Genomic DNA, 22,995 nt, shown 5'->3' on the forward strand with positions numbered 1-22,995 from the left:
CCCAGGGAGCTGCAATCCCTGTCCTGGCTGCGGCCAGCTGCGCTCCTTGTGTGGACCAGGGCTGGTGTCGGCAGGGCACAGAGAGATTTCAGGGACGCCAGTGGGAGATTTGTGACCAGCGCCTTGCGGCTGATCCCCTTGGGTCCTCATCTCTGTTAGGCACGGCAAGAGCTGGGAGAGACGGCCTTAGCAGAAGAATCGCCGGGTGGCCCTCAGGGCTCTGACTGTGCTAGTTTATCTGTCTTCCAGCCCTTGAAGCCATGAGAGAAGACGACAGCCCATCCTCCAGTCTCCTGGAAATTCAGGCTATTTTTGGACAAAGATGTGCAGAACTAAGGTCATCTGCTGGATTCAGAGAACTAGGGTCCCAAGCAGAGTACCAGGAGACAGTGAAGAGAGCACCAGGACTCCGTGTCACCAGAGCTCCAGGCACACCTGATGCTGGCCGCAGCTGTGCCTGCTTCCAGCTCCCATAGCTGCTGCCTTCCCGTCCCTGTTGACAGCTCCCTCCCTGCAGCCCTCAGACCCTGCCCATCCCCTCTTTTTGCCCCCATCTCATCCCTTCCCTTTCCCTTCCATTAATAAACAGTTTGGTTTCTCCCATTTACCTGCATCTCTGTGGAGCTGAAGCAGCGCAAATCCCAAGCCCTGGGACACACAGGCCCCTTCTGCTGTTCTCTTCCACGCCGTGTTCTGTGCACACACACAGAGGAATGAGGGCAGATCAGGCTGGAAAGGTGCCTGTACTGAAGGTGCAGTTCCACGTAACTGTGGAGGTGCAGATCCTGCTGAGCAGCCTGGAGCCCCTGGAATTTGGAAGAGCCAAGCTGAGTATGCTCTGAAGCCAGCTGTGAGGGATCCAATCACGACAAAGATTAGTTGAAAGAACAAGATAGATTATCCATCTTATTGCCCTCATGATTTCTTCTGCTTGAATTTTAATTTTAATGTCTGCACATATTTAATAAGCTTATCTAATTCTATGTCTGGATTTCCTACTACTGGTTTTCCTAAATAAGATCTTATAGATACCTTCACTTGCTTTTGACACCTTGTTGATAAAACTTTTGAATTTGCTTGCTTAATGAACCTATCACAAGCGTGTTCTGCTTCCCACCTATAAAAAGCTAATATCTTTTGTTCTGGTGCTTCAAATAACTGTAAAGCTATAGCAACTCCTAAGCCTGTGTCTCGTATTAAATCTCTCTGCCAAGAATCTCCTCGTTTTCGAAAGTCACAATGTTTACACCAAAAATGTCGTTTTAAAAATATTTGATCTTCCCAGTATGTTTTCCCACAACCCCCACAAACAAAAGCAATCCAACTGTTACAATTAAAATTCCCACAACTAAGACACTCAGGATTCTTTGGTCCTGAAATATGAACAGTCTGTAAAGCCTCAATAGCTGTAACAATTGCCATAAAAGTTAACTCTGAAGGCAAAAATTGATTAATCACTGGGGAAAGTCCTCTTATCTCTTGAAGAATAGGTCCCACTGTGCGAATCAGCTTCTCTTCAATTCTCCTCTGGTCCTGATCCGTCAGGCAGGCTAAGAGACAACTCATCCAGAGCTGGATTAGTCCATTTCGCCGGCACCCAGAGTGAACCTGTAGGGGTGGAAACACAAAGATATCCCCTTCCCCAATATAGGACCTTTGCTGGGTTCTGCCAAATACCTGCTTTAGGGTCCCTATACCTGACCCATACTTCTTTGCCCTTTTTGCTCATTTCTTTTTGTCCATAATGTATCATTGCAGGTGGTGCCTCTGAATCCCCAAATATACACAAATGATTAAGAACAAAGAGCACCTTCATTAATCTTTCCTGAACATCTCCAGTCTCTCTATGTTTTTCCAGGTATCTCTTCAAAGTTCCTTTTGCCCTTTCTACAATTGCTTGTCCAGTGGGAGAATGTGCTATTCCTGTAATGTGCTTAATTCCCCATGATATTAAAAATCTATTCACCCTGCCACCAATGTATGCAGGACCATTGTCTGTCTAGATCTGCTTTGGCACTCCCATTACTGCAAAGCAACTACATAAATGCCTTATAACATGTAATGCTTTTTCTCCAGCTTGAGCTGTTGCCCAGATGTATTTACTATATGTATCTATAGTATCATGAACATATTTCAAGCGACCAAAGCTATTTACATGAGTAACATCCATCTGCCAGAGCTCATTAGATGAAAGACCTCGTGTGTTAACTCCCCATCCCATGCCATGACCCCCATTATGATGACTACAGGTAAGACAAGCTCTCACTATAGTAGTAGCATCTGCATGGGATATTCCAATCTCCCGTTGTAATAACCCTTTTGCATTCTGATGAAACATAGAATGTGCCTCCCTAGCAAGCATTTGCCCTGACAAAGGAGAAGTTTGAGTCACTGTGACGAGCTTATCTGCCCGAGAATTACCCTCTCCTAAGCCAATTTCCCATTTGTGACTTCTTATATGGATGATAGCATAAGGATGTTCTTGGATTTTTACTGCTTTTTGAAGTTGTATGAACAGTTCAAATAGTCTCTGATTTCGTACTTCCTTGATAGCAGCATCCTCTATTCTTTCCACAACACCAACTACATAGAAGGAATCTGTAACAATATTCAAAGGCCCCTTCAGGACTGTTAGAGCCCATACCACAGCTGCTAACTCCAGAGTCTGAAGGGTATCTGAGTCATTTGCAGTAAGAATTTCATGATTCCAGACTCCCTGCTCCTGCCATGTAATTGCCGCTCTTCTTGACCTCTTCCCTGCATCTGTGTATGCCGTTATTGCACCAGGAATCGGCTCCTTTTCTCGCTGTGGCCGAACCATCCAACTCAATTTTCCAATCCACTGTAATGGAGGATTTTTAATACTTTCAGTTATGACAGCACCTCCTACTCCTAGCAGAGCTTCTTGCAATTCTTCACTATTGACCAAATACCATTGTAAAGAGTCCTTTTTCATAGGAAGCTGTATTAGTTCAGGCTCTTGTCCATCAACCTGCAAAATTCTCTCACGACCCCATTTTACCAAAGCTGCTAACAGTTCAATTTTTTGAATTAAAGTCTTTGTTTGCTGAAGTGGAGGGGTGTTTAGCCATTCTAACACCCTGATCTCCCCCGTTTTTGTTTCTAGCTGGGTTAAAGCTCCCAGCAAATGTTTTTCACCACACCATATAGTGAGATTAAGCGGGATTCCCAGTATTCGCTGATGTACACGACCCTGAACCACACAGTCTGTAATTTGCTGAAGAGTTCTTTTCTGCTGAGGATTAAGGGTCACTGGTGCTGTTGGGTCTGTGCCCTTCAATAAGGGTCTAAGAGAATCTAACAGTTCATTTGGAAGGCCCACTATAGGTTTAAGCCATTGTAAACCACCTAGTAATTTCTGAGCATCATTTAAAGTAACAATCTGTATTTTCAGTTCTAATTTCTGAGGCGTTACCAAGCTTTGAGACAATGTCCATCCCAAGTATTTCCAAGGAGGAGTTAACTGTATTTTCTCTGGGGCCACAACAAGCTTAAAACGTCCCAGCAAATTTTGTACATGCTTAACCTGTTGACTCGTAGATGACTTAGGTTGAGCAATCAAAATACCATCCATATAGTGATAAATAATAGCTTGTGGCCACTGTTGTCTCAATGGTTGTAATGCAGAATCTACGTAAAGTTGACACAAAGTAGGGCTGTTACGCATACCCTGAGGCAAAACCGTCCATTCAAATTGTTGATCTGGACCTTCTCTGTTCAGAGCTGGCAAGGTAAATGCAAAGCGCTTTGTATCCCTGTCATGCAAAGCTATTGTAAAAAGGCAATCTTTGAGATCTATTATCAATAGAGGCCATCCTTCAGGTAACATTGCTGGATTAGGCAGACCTGGCTGTAGTGCACCCATTGGCTCCATCTGTTTATTAACCTCCCGCAAGTCATGTGGCAAGCGATAATTCCCTGACTTTTTCTTTATCACAAAGATAGGGGTATTCCAAGGACTTGTAGACACGTTCAGATGCCCTTGTTGATATTGTTCAGTGACCAAGGCATGAGCATGTTGCAGACTTTCCCTTTTCAAAGGCCATTGCTTTACCCATATAGGCTCATCACTTTTCCAAATTATGGGAATTGGGAAAGTCCAAGCAATGGCTATTATCCCAAAGGGTGCTCATTTGTCAGGACAACCCCTAGCTGAGCCAAAATGTCTCGCCCAATTAGGCATTGCATCGTAGGTGGCAATTGAACAAAAGAAAATATTGCCTTTTATGACTTTACCATCTATTGAGACAGTAAGAGAGGGCGAGCGACTTGCAAGAGTTAAACCTCCAACTCCTGTTACTGCTGTAGCAGCTGGCTGTAAGGGCCAATGTGCAGGTCCACACTGTGGTGCAATAATACTTGAATCCGCCCCCGTATCCAGCAAACCTGTAAGCATGCATTTTTGTCCCTTATACTCCAACAAAACCTCTTTTCTTGGCCTGTCATTCAGATCCAAAGTTAATAGAGTCAGGCCTCCTGTAGATCCAAATCCATCTCCCCCACGGCTCTTCCGTGAGAATACAGCTTTAGTAACTTGCTCCAGAGGAACTAATTGAGCAATCCTTTGTCCTTTATTAATCCGAATAGGAGGAAATGGAGTATGAACCATAATCATAATTTCACCAGTATAGTCTGCATCAATGACACCAGGCAGCACAAAGAATCCAAGCATAGAGGCTGATGATCTTCCCAATAACAAAGCTCCCATTGTCCTGCCCTTGATTATAATAGGTCCATTTACTCCAGTGGGGATCTTCTGCGGCTGTAGCGTCATTAAAGTCACTTCTACTGCAGCTGCCAAGTCCATCCCAAGGCTCTCTCTTGTGGCTGGACGCAAGGTGTCCTGTTGGACAAGCTGGAGCAGCTATTTGTTTCAGAGCGCGGCTGCTCTTGTTCGCGCTGTTTCGGGCGTTTCCCGGTCTCCTCTTACAGGCAGCAATGTTATGAGTATCCGATTTGCACTTAGGACACCATACTCCAGCAGCAGAGCATTCTCGCCGAACGTGTCCTGTCCCTCCACATCGGAAACATCTCATATGGCTGCCGTAAACACTTCCCTGGGTTGCTACTGACACTTGGCAGCTTTCTTTTCTGCCTGATGTTGTAATAACTCATTGTGAACTACCTTCCACCACTTTCCCAACTTTTTAGCTGTCTTATCATCATCTAAAACTTCCTTCCACAGTTTATCCCCAAACTTACGCCACTCAGACAACTCATGTACTGTATGAGGATTTACAAAGAACCCCTTAGAATACCCATATGTTAATAACCCTGGCAGATCTTTCTGCAAATCAATGCCTTTAATCTGCCTTCTCTGCAAGAATGCAGTAAATAAATCATATGCTGCTTGCCTCTCCATACCTATATTGCCAGTGCTGTTGCAGCCCTCCGAGGTCGTCGTCAGCACGTATCGGCCAGGCTTGCCTGTGCAGTCACCTGGGGCACGGTGCACTCTATTTCAATTCAGCACTTTTGCCGTCCTGGCTGCATCAGGACCCGAACCCTTTTTCGTCACTCCACCATGGTGCCTATCACGTCGATCGGGTCACCATTTTTGTGGAAAAATGACGGGAGACAAGTCCATTCTATAATGTCAACAAGTCTCAGTTTATTCCGAGCACGCATGTACAGTTATACCCGTTATAATGAAGCTCATGCATATTGCAAAACTTAGGCATATCACTGGTGTATTAAAAACAGGTCAACCCCGCCTTTGGAGCTTTCTAAGCTTGCTTTGTTTTCCCTTACATTTATCTTTTTGCTGACCATTCCACTGTTGGGAACCAGCTTACCCAAGGACATAAGATATTATTGCTACATTTGCTATAGCTGCAGTATGCAATTTTCAGCTACTGCTTCACTAACTGCACGTAGTCATGTCCTTTCTCATGAAGCCATTCATCCACAAAACGCTCCACATCACTCTAACACCTCTGTGATGTCATAGTGACACTGTGAGGTCACAAAGCTTTTTGTGATGTCACAGTGACATCTCTGTGAGATCAAACAGCTCTCTGTGAAGTCACACAGACACCTCTGTGATGTCATACAACCTCCTGTGATGTCACAAAGATATCTCTCTGATGACACACTGACATCTCTGTGATGTCACATTGACCTTGTGAGGTCACACAGCTCTCTGTGATGTCAAACACATCACAGAGAGCTGTGTGACGTCACAGAGATATCTCTGTGATACCACAGGAAGTTCTGTGACATCACAGAGATGTCTGTGTGACATCACTAAAAGCCTTGTGACCTCACAGAAATGTCAATGCGACATCACGAAGAGCTGTGTGACATCACAGAGATGTCCATGAGATACCAATGTGATCTGTGTGACGTCACAGATGTATCAGTGTGGCATCAGAGAGATGTCATTGTAACATCAAAGGAGGATCTGTGCAACCATAGAGGAGTCAGTGTGACATCAAAGAGAACTGTGTGACATCACAGTGCTGTCAGTGTGGCATCACATAGAGCTGTGTGACGTCACAGAGATATGTTTGTGACATCAGAAAAAGCTGTGTGACCTCAAAGGGTCACTGTGACATCACAGAGGTGTCAGAATGACATCACAGAGATGTCTTTGTGACATCACCAAAAGCTTTGTGACCCCACAGGGTCTCTGCTACATCACAGCCATATAAGTGTGATGTCACAGTGAGCTCTGTGTGACATCATAGAGATGTCATTGTGACGTCAGAGAAGGATGTCTGACATCACAGAGATGTCCGAGTGACATCATAGACAGCTGTGTGACCTCACAAGGTCAATGAGACAAAACAGAGACGTCAGTGTGACGTCACAGAGATGTCTCTGTGATATCAGAAAGAGCTGTGTGACCTCAAAGGGTAACTGTGACGTCACAGAGGTGTCCGAGTGACATCACAGAGTTGTCTGAGTGACATCATAGACAGCTGTGTGACCTCACAAGGTCAATGGGACATCACAGAGATGTCAGTGTGACATCACAGAGATATCTCTTTGACATCACAGGAAGTTCAGTGACATCACAAAGATGTCTGTGTGACATCACTAAAAGCCCTGTGACCTCACAGAAATGTCAGTGCGACATCACGATAAGCTGTGTGACATCACAGAGATGTCCATATGATATCACTGTGATCTGTGTGATGTCACAGATGTGTCAGTGTGGCATCATAGAGATGTCATTGTGACGTCAGAGGAGGATGTGTGACATCACAGAGATGTCCGAGTGACATCATAGACAGCTGTGTGACCTCACAAGGTCAATGAGACAAAACAGAGATGTCAGTGTGACGTCACAGAGGTATCTCTGTGAAATCACAGGAAATTGTGTGATATCACAGAGGTGTCATGCTGACATCAAAAAGACGTAAGTGTGACATTCCAAGAAGCTGAGTGCTGTCACAGAGATTACAGTGTGACATCACAGAGAGCTGTGTGACATCCCAGAGACGTCCCTGTGATATCACAGGGAGCTGTGTGACGTTATGGAGGCGTCAGTGTGACATCATAGAGTTGTCATTGTGACATCAGAGGAGGAGGTTGTGTGACTTCATGCCGCTGCCTCGCTCCGGAAGACTCTGACTGATCTTCCCTAGGCAGCCCTAGCTAGCCGCAGCAGAACACGAGGCGGGCAGGCTAAGGCTCTGGCCGCTGGACTGCAAGGCAGCTTTGGCCAGGGCCTTCGTGGGTTCCTCGAGCGCGGACAGTTGCAGGAGTCCAGGAAAAAGACACAGAAGGTCCAGCTCAGGGAGCAAGCTCTGGTATTTATTAGCCCAACGGGGCAGAACAGCAAACCAAAGCAAATCCACAACATGACAACACGGAAGGTGGTGCTAGCCGGAGCTGGCACAGAACTGAACTTGGCATGGGATTTTATAGGGCAGGGGGAAGGGAAAACAACCTCCAATCAGGGGCTAGCAGGGAGGGGCTAGGGGTGTGCCAGGAGAGGGGGACCACCAATAGGGGAAAGGTAGGGGAGGGGTCCCAGGTCCTCGTTCAATCACTCGGTACCCTGAGTAGAAGCTTCTAGATGGGGGGCAAGGAACACCAAGTGATAGACAAGGCACCTGGGAGGGGTCAAGGGAAAAGACCTTGCCCCTTCCAGGGTGATGGACAGATACTGGAAAGGCGGGAAGGGAGGACAAGGCAGGAAAACTAGGGAAAGAACCATTACAATGTGGGGGGGAACCGGGATGAACCAAATAACATTACAAAACGTACCAATAACAAATATAACTGAGCAAATATAACAAATATAACCAAATAGGAACCGAAAACACACCACCACAACTTCACAGAGAAGTCAGTGTGACATCTGAGAGAGCTGTGTAACATCACAGGGATGTCCATGTGATATCACAGAGAGCTGTGTGACGTTCTGGAGGTGTCAGTGTGACCTCACAGAGAAGTCAGTGTGATATCACAGAGAACTGTGTGACAGTTTGGAGGCGTCAGTGTGACATCATAGAGATGTCATTGTGACATCAGAGGAGGAGGTTTTGTGACGTCACAGAGAAGTCAGTGTGACATCTGAGAGAGCAGTGTAACATCACAGGGATGTCCATGTGATATCACAGAGAGCTGTATGACATTATGGAGCTGTCAGTGTGACATCACAGAGAAGTCAGTGTGATATCACAGAGAGCTGTGTGACATCACAGATATTGGTGCAACATCACAGGGATGTCAATGTGACATCTCAGAGAGCTGTGTGACGTCACAGAGATGTCAGTGTGGCATCTCAAAAAGATGTGTGACCTCACAGGGTCACTGTGACGTCACAGAGGTGTCAGAGTGACATCACATAGATGTCTTTGTGACATCACAAAAAGATTTGTGACCCCACAGGGTCTGTGCGACATCACAGCCATCTAAGTGTGGCGTCACAGAGGTGTCAGTGTGACATCATAGAGATGTCATTGGGATGACAGAGGAGGTTGTGTGACATCACAAAGATGTCTGGGTGACATCATAGACAGCTGTGTGTCCTCACAAGGTCAATGTGACATCACAGAAATTTCAGTGCGACATCACGATAAGCTGTGTGACATCACAGAGATGTACATGTGATATCACTGTGAGCTGTGTGATGTCACAGATGTGTCAGTGTGGCATCACAGAGAGCTGTGTGACATCACACATATTGGTGCAACATCACAGAGATGTCCATGTGATATTACTGTGAGCTTTGTGACGTCCAATGATGTGTCAGTGTGGCATCATAGAAATGTCATTGTGACATCAGAGGAGGATGTGTGAAATCACGAAGAAGTCAGTATGACATCAAAGAGAATAGTGTGACATCACAGATATTAGTGCAACATCACAGGGATGTCTTTGTGACATCTCAGAGAGATGTGTGACATCACAGAGATGTAAATGTGACATCACAAGAAGCTGAATGCTGTCACAGAGTTTTCAGTGTGACATCCCAGAGAGCTGTGTGACATCCCAGAGATGCCTATGTGATATCACAAAGAGATGTTTGACGTCACAGAGATGTCACTGTGGCATTTCAAAAAGCTGTGTGACCTCACAGTGATGTCACTGTGACATCACAGAGGTGTATTTGTGACATCACAAAAAGCTTTGGGACCTCACAGGGTCGGTGCGACATCACAGCATTCTAAGTGTTACATCACAGAGGTGTCGGAGTGACATCACAGAGATATCTGTGTGAGATCAGATAGAACTCTGTGACATCACAGAGAATTCAGTGTGATGTCACAGAATGCTGTGTGACATCACAGAGCGCTTTGTGACATCACAAAGATGTCCATGTGACGTCATAGACAGCTGTGTGACCTCACAAGGTCAATGTGACAAAACAGAGATGTCAGTGTGATGTCACGTGCTTTGGCGTCTCCAGCGGCACCTCTGGCTCCCACCCTCTGTTGTCTCAGCAGCTGCACCTCTGCCTCTGGCCGTGCCTGCTGCTTCAGCAGCAGCGGCACTCCTGCCTCCTGCCCCGCCCGCTGTGGCTCCGGTGCTCGTGATGCCTGCTGCGTGCCGGCAGCCAGCGCCGTTTCTGTCTCCGATGACTGCAGCTTCTGTGCCTTTCACATCCATGGTGTCACAAGCTCCTGCTGATCCCTTCATGTCGCCGCCTGCGATGGAAGGGTCCACCGAGCCACCAGTCACGGCTCCAGTCCCCGCCCCATCACCGGTGCTGGCCCCTCCATGCCGGGGGCTGTTGGCTCGGGGGCCATGGCTGGTTCGTCTGTTTCGAGGTCGGTAGCTGCTTCCCCAGCCTCGGTGTCTCCCACCAACCCACCCTCGCCCGTGGATTGCAGGCTGTGCTACGCCCCTGTCACAGGAGGCAGGTAGTGACAGCGATGCTTTGATCGGCTCGGTTCTGACACAGGGCCGTGACCGTGTGTCGGAACGCCGACACCAACGGGGGCAGTGGGCATCTCAGAGAGATCTGTAGATGCTCCCTGCCTGTAAGGTGTTTGTGCCACCGATAAATCACCATCGCTTTTGGGATGCAGTCAGGAAGGGGCTTTGGAGGCTTGTGATTGGGATTTTTTAGAGCAGGTGGGAAAACCTGGTGGTGCGGTTCTGAACCCACTGCTCAAGGAGACAGAGACCATACCTAGCGGTCAGTTGATTCCTCTGCCCTCTCCAGAGGGAGCACAAGAGGATGGGTGTGATGATGCTTCAGTGCAATGTAAGCTTCAAGTCTTTCCTGTGCAAAGAGCTGTCCCAAATTTGGGACAACAGGACAAGTATGATGTTTTACCTGGGAAGGTTGTGCAGGATTTGCAGGACAAAGTGGCAAAATATGTGCTGGGTTCTGCTCCACTGATGCAGGTCCTCAGAGTGCTAAACACTGACCTGCTTGATCCCTAGGATATCAAACATCTGGCCTCTGTGTTGTTCCAACTTGTGCAGCGTGACGTTTTTATGGACAACTGGAGGAGGATGGCCGACAGGGCTGCAGCTGAAAATGCACACTACCCTCTGACAGACCCTAGATGCTGTGTGGGGATGGGTGTGCACATGGGACAGAATGCCTTTGCCAGTCCTGATCTTCAGGCTACTTGGCACCCCATCGTACTTGAGCAGGCCCAGAAGGTGGGCTTTGCGGCATTGATGAAAACCATGGAGACAGCCGCTCCCAGGCAACGGTATGTAAAGAGAACACAGGGAGCCAAAGAATTGTTCTTGCCATTTGTTTAAAGGCTTGCAGCTGCTTTAGAAAAGCAAATCAAGGATGAGAATTTGAGGCAGGTTTTGTGCAAAACTTTGGCAAGGGACAATGCAAATGAAGATTGTAGGAAAATTATAAATGTGTTGCCAGGCGATCCATCGTTGACAGACATGGTCAAAGCTTGTTCCAAGGTTGGTACAGTGGACCATAAAATGTCTGTTCTGGCAGCATCCTTGAAAGCAGGCCTACCGTCCTCAGGGGCTGGCCATCGTGAAAAAGGGGAAGAAGAAGGGCAAGCAGGTGCAGGGGATGAAAGTCCGGAAAGGGCCAGACTCTAATTTCCTGTGCTCCAGGTGTGAGAGGCCAGGTCATCTTGCTAAAGACTGCAAGTCTACTTACCATGCCAATGGTAAGCATTTGTCAGGCTCAGGAAATGGGGGAAAGAGCGCACAGGGGAACTTCATGCTGAAACAAGTGATCCCCCAGAGCACAGCACCAGCGCAGGGTGTCTCAGTCAACTCAGCGCAAGCACCCGTGGCTCTGCCGGGGTGGATGTACACACCGCAGCAGCAGTCATCTTAGATTCTAGTCAGCTGCACAGGGTTCTTCTGAATGCATTTGGGCCTTTAGGCCATGGATTGAGTGCATTTTTGGTAGGACGATCTAGTGCTACCCTTCTGGGAATCTTTGTGCACCTGGGTATCATTGATTCCGATTTTATGGGCCAGATTTGTGCCACGGTTTCCACATCACCCCCTCTGTCATTATTCCGGCAGAGACCCGCATTGCTCAACTTGTGCTTTTCCACTTGTGTGTTCCCAGGGCAGGCCAATGGACGCGTGGAGATGGTGGTTTCGGATCCACAGGACGGCTGCAAGTCCTCTGGTCCACGGTCATTTCTGCCAACCATCCTCAGATGATGTGCTCCGTGATTTTACCAGGTGCCAGCCTGCCTTGGATCCAGCTGCAAGGTTTGATCGACACTAGAGCCAACCTGACAGTTGTCTCCACCTCTGTGTGGCCTCCTAAGTGGCCTCTGGACTCTGTGGGAGTGGCCATTGAAGGATTGGGGACTACAGCGCAGACATTTTTGCGCCAGCAGGCTGTTTTGATCAATAATCTGGAAGGGCAGACAGCTAAGGTTTGGCCCTATGTTACTGCAGCTCCCATCACTCTTTGAGGTGGGATCAGCTTCATCAGGGACACATTGAACATTCTACCAGTTTCTGGAACTCTCCTGTTTTTGTAAACAAGAAAAAGTCAGGGAAATGGAGGTTGTTACAGGACCTCTGAAAAGTTAATGCGGTCATGGAAAGTATGGGGGCATTGCAGCCTGACATGCCCTCACCTACCACGCTCCCCACAAGTTGGGAAATCTTGATTGTTGATTTAAAGGACTGTTTTTTATGATCCCTTTGCATCCTGATGACAGAACAAAATTTGCTTTCACCATGCCTCCCATCAACAGTACTGAGTCTGTGCCGAGATATCAATGGAAGGTTTTGCCATCGAGCTACAGGAACAGTCCGACCATTTGTCAGTGGTGTGTGGCCCAGGCCTTGCCCGGAGTCTGTGAGCAGTTCCCTGACGTGTATTGTTATCATTACATGGATGACATTCTGGTGGCGGCACCCACTCAGGAGAAGCTGCTGAGGGTTCAGTCTCAGTTGTCCTCCGCCCTGCATTCTTATGGACTGCAAGTAGCTCCGGAGAAGGTTCAGAGCCAACCTCCTTGGAAGTATTTGGGGGTCAAGATTCTTGAGCAAACCATTCAACATCAGGAGGTGCAATTTCCAAAGGCTATTGTGACCCTGATTCATGCCTAGAGATTGCTTGGGGTCATCAATTGGTTACATCCGTATCTGTGACTGACCACAGCGCAGATGTCCTTGCTGTTCTACCTTTTAAAGGGGGACCCGGATCTGAGTTCACCTCAGAAATTGACTCCTGAAGCGTGACAAGCGCTGGAGCAGCTTCAACAGTCTCTGTCTACTCACCAGGTTTACTGAGTAGACCTTTCCATTGATATCACTGTTTTTATTATCTATCCAGTCATCCCACAGGTGTTATTGGCCAATGGAATGACAAATGGCCTTATCCTTTGCACATCTTAGAGTGGGTCTTTTTCCCCATCAGCTCAAAAAGACAGTGTCTTTGCCGATTAATTTGATAATCAAATGCCATTATTGGTGTTTGTAATTGATGGCGGCTGATCCCGCAAGGATTGTTCTTCCAGTGGGGCAGGACACCTTTGAATGGTGTTTTATGAAGTGTCCCTTTGAAAAACGTGCTGCAAAATTTTCTAGGGCAAATTGTTTATAATCTGCCCAGTCACAAATTGCTGCAACTGGCAAAGATGATCAGTCTGTAGTTATGACCAAAAAACAGTCGAGTACCAGTGCGGGGACCCACCGTCTTCACTGATGGCTCTGGAAAAACAGAAAAGGCCATTGTGACCTGGAAGGATGCGTCAGGATGGCAAGTGCTGGAAGGCCACGTGTCCGGTGCAGCCCAATTGGTTGAGTTGAAAGCCATTGCTATGGCATTTCAGAGGTGCCTTTGAATTTGGTCACTGACTCTGCTTATGTTACAGACAAGAGGCCGGATAACCCACTGCTGAAAGAAGTCAACAATGCCATTTGTTTCAGTTGCTGAGAGCATTGTGGTGCACAATTCAAGCCCGGATTCATCCGTACTACATCCTGCACATTCAGAGTGACACCACTTTACCAGGTTTTATAACAGAAGGTAAAATCAGGGCTGACAGGTTGGCTTACTCAGCTGTGCTGCAGGCTACTTTTGTCACAGGCCAGCGGTGCTTGGTCTTCCTTGAGCAGCCGTGGCGAGGAGCAGGACGGAGGGGGCAGGTGTGCCTTGTGTGCTTTTTGTGCCTAGTCTGTGTGTTGTGGGCTCGGGTCTGTCTCTAGATCCCCTTGTGGGCAGGGGTGGCCTGGTTGGGCTTGTCGAGCCCCCGTGGGGTTCTGTGCTTGTGCCCAGAGGGTGGTGTGGTGGGTTGAAGGGCGCTGCTGAGGGGCTGCCAGGTGCCTATGGCACACCGCCCTGAGAGCGCCCGGTCTCGTCTGATCTCGGAAGCTGAGCAGGGTCGGGCCCTGCTGCTGCTGGGGGCAGCGAGGATGACATCAAGGATGACAACCTCTTTCTCCACCTGGTCTCTGGCAGGCTGAAGATGTTGGACTTTGATTCTTACATCTCCTTTAGAGCCAGGTTCCACAGGGATTTTGCAGATATGTCCATACACAGGGGGATGCTCCCAGATTTGGGCATTGCTCAGCCTGGCCAGGAGCCCAAGGTTCCCTCTTTGCTGGGGTGGATGCAGCTGATCCTTCAGTCGGCTGCCAGGCTGCTTTTGGCAGGGCTGAGGGCATGGGCTGGGGTGGGTACAAAATGGGAGTGGGCTCCTGGCCCTGCCAACAGCCCCCAGCACCCACCGTGCCCCGGGGTGGGGCTGGGCTGGGGCAGCCAGCGCGACACAAACAAACCCCCATGGTGGGAGCAGAGGTGGGACTCCAGAACCTGTGTGTGGCAATCACATTTCTCTCCCTCTCAGGATTTTTCATAGAGGTGCACTGAGAGAAATGAAAGAGAAAACAATTACTATTTCTGCTCCTTGTTTTTCCTATGTGGAATATTTGGAGAATTGTTCGCGTGGAGTGAGTGCTTTCTGTCTTTAACTTGGCTGAAACCTTCAAGGATAAATAACCTCCAGTGCCCACACAAACCGTGTTCCTGTGCTGTGAGACCGAATCCCTCTCCCCGTTTTTCCACTGGAGTTTCCTTCCAGGGCAGTGTTTGTTTTTTTTTCTAAGCTGTTTGTCCCCTTCACCCAGCAGGACACAACCACGTGTGGATGCTGTGGCTACATCCTGGAGCTCCCAAATTTGGAGTCCCTCTTTGGGGAGCAAAGGGAACACTTTGCTGTGAGGATGTCCTTGATCCTGGGATGGGAATCCCCAGCCCTGTGCTGAAACCAGCCCTGAGTAAATAACAACACGTCCTGATGCTCTTCCCAGGGTGGAACAATGCTGGGAGATTTCCTCTTGGCTTCCCAGGCTATGAACTGATCAAACTGTTCTCCGCTCAGGCTGATGTTTCCAAATATCAACTGCCCTGCAGAAGCTGTCCTAGGACGTGCTGAGATGGGCATGCTGTGTTTTGGAGGTTTTTTTTAAGGGAATACTGTAATCATACAAAGCTAATTTTGGTGCGGTAGCTGCCCTGTGGGGAGCTCAGGATGGGTTTAAAGATGTGGCACTTGGGGAAGTGGTTTAGTGGCAGATTTGGCAGTGCTGGACTCCATCTTAGAGGGCTTTTTCATCCTAAACTCAGGTTCTGTGGGAGCTGTGTTGCAGTGAGGATCTGGAGTGGTTTGGAGAGGATGTTCCTGCTGTCCCTGCTGAGGCAGGAGTTTTGCTGCTTGGAGGGGAGAGTTTGCAGCCCTGCTGTCTTTAATAAAATTGATTTCTGCTTATCCCACCTGGCTGCTTTAAGGGGGTGTGTGAGGGGACTGACCGGGATGGGTTTAGTCTCTGAAAATCAGGTCATAAGAGGGGACAGCACCAAGCTGAGCCCACAGGAGCTGCAGAGCATCACCTGGTGTGGCAGTGGATGCTCCGGTGAGGCTCAGCTGATGCCTCAGCCAGGATGGGTCCCAAACCACTCTGGAGTCAGCCTTTATACGTGATGTGTTTGGTGCTCTTTTGGTAATTCCTGGGTTTGGCAATTTGGCTTCTTCCCAGCATGGTTAAAGGCACCTTCTGCTGCCCTGAGGTGATGGGGAGGAAAGAGCTGAGCCCAACCACAGAGGGGACAAACACCCCTGGGATGCCTGAGCCCTGCTGTGGCTCTGGGGGAGCAGTTCAGTGTCTCCAGGCCAAATTCCAGAGGAATAATGTAGGAATCCATCTTTGCCACCCAGCTGTGATGTGCTCAGACACGGGCTAGGGATGCACTGAGGAACTTCAGAGGCTGCTTTTGATGATAAATGCACATTTTGCCTGGGTGGCGGGACTGGCTAACCAGCTGTCTGCCTCACTAGAGAGCTCATTTTGTTATTAATCAGGTGAAATGCCAGGGGTTGTGTGAGAACCCCGGGCTTGGTCTGAGGTCTCATGTGGTGGTAAAGTCTCTCCTCCAACCCATGCTTCCGAAGAAAAACTCCGCAGCCTCTTGTTGTTCGGTCTCAAGGCAGTTTATTGCTAGTTATCTAAAAGATTTTCTTCTCAGGCTGCAGCTGTTTGGTCAGCGGCCCAGGCAGAGACACACACACACCCCGACATCCTCTCTGTCTGTTGTCTTCTTCTTCTCTCCCCCCGCCCAGGGCTGCTGCTATATTTTATATGATATATTACGTATTACATGTTTACAGTTTTTCCCCAATAGCTACTACCTATATTACAAAGTGCTTTTCTACTCTAAACCCATCCATAAGTGCCAGCATCACCAAGAACATGGAGGCAAGGAAGAAGAAGGAGGAAGAACAGGATCAGCCCACTTTCCTCCATCTTAGAACTTCTGACCCCCATGTACAAAGTGAAAACCCCCCTGTACAGGTGCTAAAACCCTCCCCTGTACAATACCAAAAAATTTTTCCCTCTACTTTGTAACTACTTTTACTATACTATCTAACCCTTTGTTCCACCTCCGAAGTGGGTAACTCATTCCATGGCTGAAAATCAAAATCACAGCTGTTTCCGGCTGTTAGTCAGGGTCTAAAATGCTTCTGACCAAGGCCTGGAACCTCTAAAAATGTCTGAGAGGCATTTTGAGTTCCAACATGGCTGGGCCTTCCTTAAGGCCCTGACAGAGATAAGATCTTTGACCTTTTTTCTTGTTCCCCTTTTTTCTGTAATGTATTTTCAATAATTTGTTGTGTGTTTTTCTAGAGGAAGCGTTCCAGGTGGGGCCCAATCTGGATCAGGAAGTGCTTGGGAGCAGCTGCGGCGTGGATGGGCCGTGCCCTTGGAGAAGGCTGAGGACATCATTTGGGACCAGCTTTTCTTCCAGCGGGGAATGGCGTGAGGTGGGTCCTGTCTGCTGGGGATGGTGGGATCAGAGCTCTGGGGAGATGGCAGCGAGCACAGGAGCGTCCTGCTCTGGGCAGCTGCTGAGGGCTGGAGGTGCCGTGGCTGGCTGCAGGCTGGGCACATGTCCTGCCCTCCTGCTCTGCTCCCAAAGGCAGCAGTGATGGGCAGCTCTGGGCACAGCTCTGGCACGGCCAGCATGGCCTGGGCACCGCGGGTGGCTGGGACAAGGGGACAGGAGCCTTCAGCTGACGGGGCTTTCTGGTTTCTCTCCTTGCAGCCTGGCCAACCTGCCCGGCAGCAGCGCCGCAGCCCCACAGGAGCTCCAGAGGAGCCCCACCAAGAGGCACCGGGGAGTCCTCAGCAATCCAGCCAGCAACACACGGGCAGGAGGACACGGATGGCACTTCCTGCCTGGGACAGGGCTTGTGGCCATCTCCAGGCACCGCTCTCACAGAGATCCCCACAGCTCCAGCCCCTGCCCATCTGCTCTGTGGGCAGCACAAAGGCTTCGGCAGAACCACCAAAGGCCAAGGGGCTTGTGGCCATTTTCCCTGCAACCCTGCAAGCCTGAGCAGCTTGCTGAGCCCAGGAACCCTTTTCTCCCTCTTCACCTAGGCCCTGCAGAGCCTGGGCAGCAAAAGAAAGATCCTGGGAGTCTGTCTATTGCAACACATCCTACATTTATACGCTAAAGAAAAACAAAAAGAAGGAAAGAACAATCTTGAGGAAATGAAACATTCCTGCTGGCTCGGGTGGCCCTAGCAGACAGAGCCCCTGGGATCAGCTCTCTGCAGAGCTCCAGCAGCACAGCCAGCCGAGCCCCGACAGACGAGGCCATCTCCTCCATGCCCTGCGGAGCCGATCATGCAGGCTGCCGAAGATGGAAGAAGGAGCTCTCTCTGCTTCCTGGAGGACGTACAGTGTTTGAATTGCCAGGCTTCCGACGGGGATGCTGATGTCATTTGCCATGCCTTCAAGGGCTGAAAGAGAGAAGAACAGAGCCAGGGTCAGTTCCCGCATCTGGGACCCGAGTAGACCCCCGTGCCAGGGCCATCCCAGCCGGCTCTGGCCATGGCCAGCAGGGAGCAGGGACCAGCCGGATCAGCCCGAAGGTGCTCGCCACAAACCCCCCGCTGGCAGCCTGTTGCCCTCACTCACCCTCAGAGATGAGCTGGAGCTCTTCCTTCCTCCCCCGGAGGTGCCGCCCGGCCGTCCCTGGGAACACAGAGCCTGTCAGCCCAGCGGCACAGCTCCTGCCAGCGGCGCTGCCAGCCCTGGGGCCACACGGCCTCCTGGCCCGGCAGGGCTCAGCCCGGGCCCTCGCCGCTCGCTGCCGCCCCAGGGCACGGCTGCCAGAGGCGCCGGGCCCGGGTGGCGCTGCCGGGGCAGCAGGCGGGGCTGGGGCCGAGCTGCGGCGGGGCGGGGAGGGAGCCCGGGCTCGCGGCTCACCCAGGAACCTGACGGCCGCCTCTCGCAGGGGCTCCTGTGGGCTCTGCAGGTAGGGCAGGGCCCGGCGCAGGTGCTCGGCCGCGCTGCTGCTGTCCTCTGCCAGCTGCAGAGAGCGGCAGCAGGGAAGGGTTGGCGCGGGCTCAGCCCCTGGGCCGGGCGCTCCCCGCGCCAGCCCCGGCCTCCCCTGCCCGCACAGCCCTGAGGCGCGGCCAGCAGCCGCCGGCGCCGGGCTCTGCAGGGGCAGAGGGCCGGCTGCTGCCCGGGGAGCCGCGGGGCCGCCCCGCAGCCCCGCCGGGCCGCGGCTCCATCGGCACCCGGCTGGGCCCGCAGGAGCCTGGAGCAGAGCCCGCGGGCCTCGGGCTGCAGCAGCGGGCAGGGGCACAGCTGCCAGCCCGCACACCGAGCACCGCGCTCAGGGGCTGCTCCGGGCTGGGGCTGCGGCTTCCCGGCCCTCCTTACCAGCCACTCCGCCAACTTCCACAGCTTCTTTCTCTTCACCAGTTTTTCAAGATCCCTCCTCTCCAAGAGCTCGGCCGCACGAAGGAGCGTTTCCTGAGAAGCCTGGAGAGCAGCAGAGACACGGAGATGGCCCCAGAGCCCAGGGCACAAGAGCTGTGTCCCTGTGCCAAAGCCTGGAGGAGGCTGCAGCCCGCCAGGCGCCAGGGCAGGAGGCAGCCCAGCCCCCTGCCAGGGGAGCAGCAGCAGCCCACGAGTCCTCACCTCTGCCACTCGCTGGTTCTCATCATGGCAGTGGAAGAAGAGTGGCAGCAGGCTCTGGCGCACATGTGTCTTCATAGCCTCTTTTTCATTTTCCTCTGGAAAAGTCACCAATGTTCGGAAGAGCAGTATGGAGAGCAGCTGCACCTGTCTATTGTCCTGTATGAAGGGAAAAAAAAAGACCTCAGCATCGGCTGCATGGGGCTCAGCTTGGTGCAGGCCTGCAAAGCCACAGGGCACAAAGTATCTGGGCAGCCGCCAGTGTCCGTGGCTGGGGGCAGTGAGCCTTACGTGGTCAAGGAATGGCAGGAGCGCCTCAACCAGCTGCAGTGGGATGGGGCTGGGTATCAGCATGTCCTTGTCCAAGATGATAAAGTTGAGGAGCATGACTGTCATTCTAACTATCTCTTCATCCGCATCCCACAGGAGCTCCACAAGACTTTCAGTCAGGCTCCACATTTTTTCTCTCTGTGAGGAACACAAGTTTGTGAAATGCTATCCTGCTGCCGCAGGGCCTAGAGACCAAAGGGCTGTTCCGAAGCACTTGGGCAGCTGAAGTGGGAGGCAGGAGAGCTGGGAGCGGCTGGCCCAGCACCCAAAGCCCAGCCAAGCCCAAGCGACTGCATTCCCGAGCGCAGCCTCTGCCCCTGTCCCCTTCTCACCATTGAGGGATCGTTGATGAGCTCGAGAAGGGCCCTGAGCGCCAGGTGACGCCTCTCCTTGCACTCGCTCCTCAGGTGCCTTGACAAGATTTGCAGGACTCTGTTAGCACGGCGTTTACTCAAGTCCAGGCACTCGAGAACCTGAAAGGCACAGGGCAGTGACAGGGGACCGGCCAGCAGGAGCCCAGAACCGTACAGGGCTGAGTCCAGGCAGCAGCACAGGGCGCGGGCTCCATCCCAGGCAGCTGTGGCTACGAGAGGGCAGAGAGCTGGGAGGCAGCTGAGCGAGGCAGCGCTGGCCATCAGGCTCACCTCCACAAGGAACGCCAGGGCGGGCAGCTCCCAGCGTGGCTCCTGTGTGCTGAGCAGCTGGAGCAGGTAGCGAGCGATCCGAGAGCACAAGGGGATGGAGACACAGGACATCTCCCTGCCAGGAGACAAAGTAACCAAGACTGTGGGCCAGGGGGACAAACCTCTCCCAGGACTGACTCACAGAGGTCTGGTCTTTCCCCAGCATCCTGCAAGGGCCCCTGGGCTATTTGGGAGGCGGCTCCTTGTGGGCACCCTCCTCTCCCAGCCTTTTCCAGTCTGTTTGGCTGTCCCTCGGTGACAAGGCCTTCTGGCCCATGACCACGGGGACTGTGTGGGGCACCCTAGGCACAGAGCACAAATGTCAGAGGCAGCAGGGTGAAGGGGGTCTCACTTGGCCAGCAGACCCACAGCATAATGGTGGGTGTCAGCACACAGCAGCGTGTCCCAGCCACACTTGCGTTCCATTGCCACCACAACATCCTCATACTGCATTTGGCAGAGCAGGGACTTCAGGGTCTGCACTGCAAACCTGTGTGCAGAGCAAAGCCCAGGTCACGCTGGAAGCATTGGCTCCTGCCCAGGGATATGGCAAGGACAGGAGAACTGGGATGGAGCACCTGTTGGGACTGGTGGCAAGGCCGTATTTTTGCTGACATCCCTTCCAGAAGGTATCAACCTCCTCTGGATTATCCAGAGTGCTGAAGAGCACTTGGAAGAGCAGATGGACAAATAGGCGGGAGAAATACGCGGTCACAATATGTGGGACACAGGGCTCCTGGAGGATCTTCCACATCACCACAGTTGCCTGCAAAGGACAAAGCCCCTCGTGACAGCACTCAGTGCCGAGGTGTCCGTGAGACAGGGCCCAAGCACGGGAGGGAGAGGCCCGGAGAGATGCAGGGGCAGCACCAGGCCTGGTGGCCCTGAAGCTGCCACAAGGCCAGGTTTCAGCCCAGCGCCTGAGGCAGGGAGATGCAGTGGGGGAGGGAGGATGGAGAGGTGGCCTTGGGGCCAGCAAAGGCCAGTTGCAGAAACTCACAGCCAGGACAAAGACACCCGTTTTGTCCCCATCAGAGGTGCATGTGCTGTACTCTGGCCAGCTCCCCAGCACATCGAGGAGTATCAGCTGCACCGGCTCCGCAGTCCTGGACGAGCACATGATGCTCTTCCACATGGTCAAAGCAGCTCTGTGGGGTCAGAGCTCTGTCTCAGGGGGGGTCTAGGACACAGCATTGTGGCCTGGGCAGCAGTGGGGACCTGAGCTGGCTGCCAACTCTGCCTCTGCCCACTGCCCCTCGCCAGCAGCACTCAGGCAGCCCAGCCCTGTGGGGACAGGCCCTGAGGGGCAGTGAGGGAGCATGGCAGCAGGCTCGGGGGCTGATGTGCCAGGGCTGGCAGAGGGAGCAGCCAGAGGGCCCTGGGACTCTCTGTTGGTCAGACACCTGGCACAGGCTGTGCAGGCTGATGGGCTGGGGAGCCCTGAGCCCTCTGGGCAGGTGGGCACCGTACCTGTCACAGGATGGGGCCACACGCAGGAGCGTCATTACTACATCAGCGGGCTGTTCTTTGGTGAGATCCAGCAGGGTCCTGTCCAGCCTGTGCTCAGCAAACTGATTGGCCATGAGCCACTGGTGGATGTACCTCACCATGGCAGGCACCTGAAGAAGGCAAGGGGAGACTTGGAAAGCTGCCAGAGGGAGGAATATGCCCAGCTTCCCCAGAGAAGTGCTTCCCTTGCCACCACACTGCCATGGCCTCAAAGGCTTCCAGTGACCAGCAGGCATTGCTTGGGTGGCCAAGTAATTCCTGGGAGGCTCAAACCCTGGCCACAGGCTGCTTACTTGCTTTGCATTGGAAAACCCTTCCTCTACCAGCATATCCAGCAGGGCAGCACAGGTCTTAGTTTTGAAGATGTGTGAATATGCTCTGAGCCCTGTGCCCATGGTAGTCTCTTCCTTCCAAATCCTCTTGATGAATTTGCAAACCAGCTGTAGAAGAAGGGCAGGAAGGCAGGGATGTTCCATGAAATTCTCCAAGCGTGGTACTCGGCTGAGCGGTGCCAGCAGGCCCAGCCCAGGTGGGGATGGCTGCAGGTACCTGCGCTGTTCTGCGGAAGCGACCCCGGGCGGGGTCCTGCTCTTGTGTCTGGTCCAGGGCTGCATCTGGCAAAGAGTGAGCGCAGCCAGGGCTGAGGGGCTACGGGAGAGGCCGGAGAACACAGCCCAGCCCTGCGCTGCCCAGGCAGGGACAGCCCCGGGATGCCCCAGGTGGATGGAGCACGGCCACTGCGGGGTGTCTGCCCGGGCCCCTCTTCCATCCTGTCCATGGGCATGGCCCCAGGGGATGGGATGGGATGGGATGGGATGGGATGGGATGGGATGGGATGGGATGGGATGGGATGGGATGGGATGGGATGGGATGGGATGGGATGGGATGCGATGCGATGGGATGCGATGGGATGGGATGTGATGGGATGGGATGTGGCCAAGCTGGCTGCAGCCCAGCAGCCCAGCTCTGCCACTCACCCTCCTGCAGCTGCTTGAATGGCACCACCTCTTCAGTCTCGTGCGCTGGGGCAGCTCCAGGGCCTTCTTCCTCTTCCTCCACCCAGGCCAGCTTGGGCACTCTTGGGGGTCTCTGC

General features: G+C 51.9%; 1 pseudogene; it reads left to right on the plus strand.

Moving 5' to 3' along the window:
- The first annotated feature begins 10,461 nt into the window (after positions 1–10,461).
- LOC146765915 (endogenous retrovirus group K member 8 Gag polyprotein-like) lies at positions 10,462–13,010 on the plus strand (annotated as a pseudogene).
- The last annotated feature ends 9,985 nt before the right edge of the window (positions 13,011–22,995 follow it).

Source organism: Lonchura striata, chromosome 16 (assembly GCF_050655825.1).
Source record: "Lonchura striata isolate lonStrDom1 chromosome 16, ASM5065582v1, whole genome shotgun sequence".
In the NCBI taxonomy this organism is placed as follows: domain Eukaryota; kingdom Metazoa; phylum Chordata; class Aves; order Passeriformes; family Estrildidae; genus Lonchura; species Lonchura striata.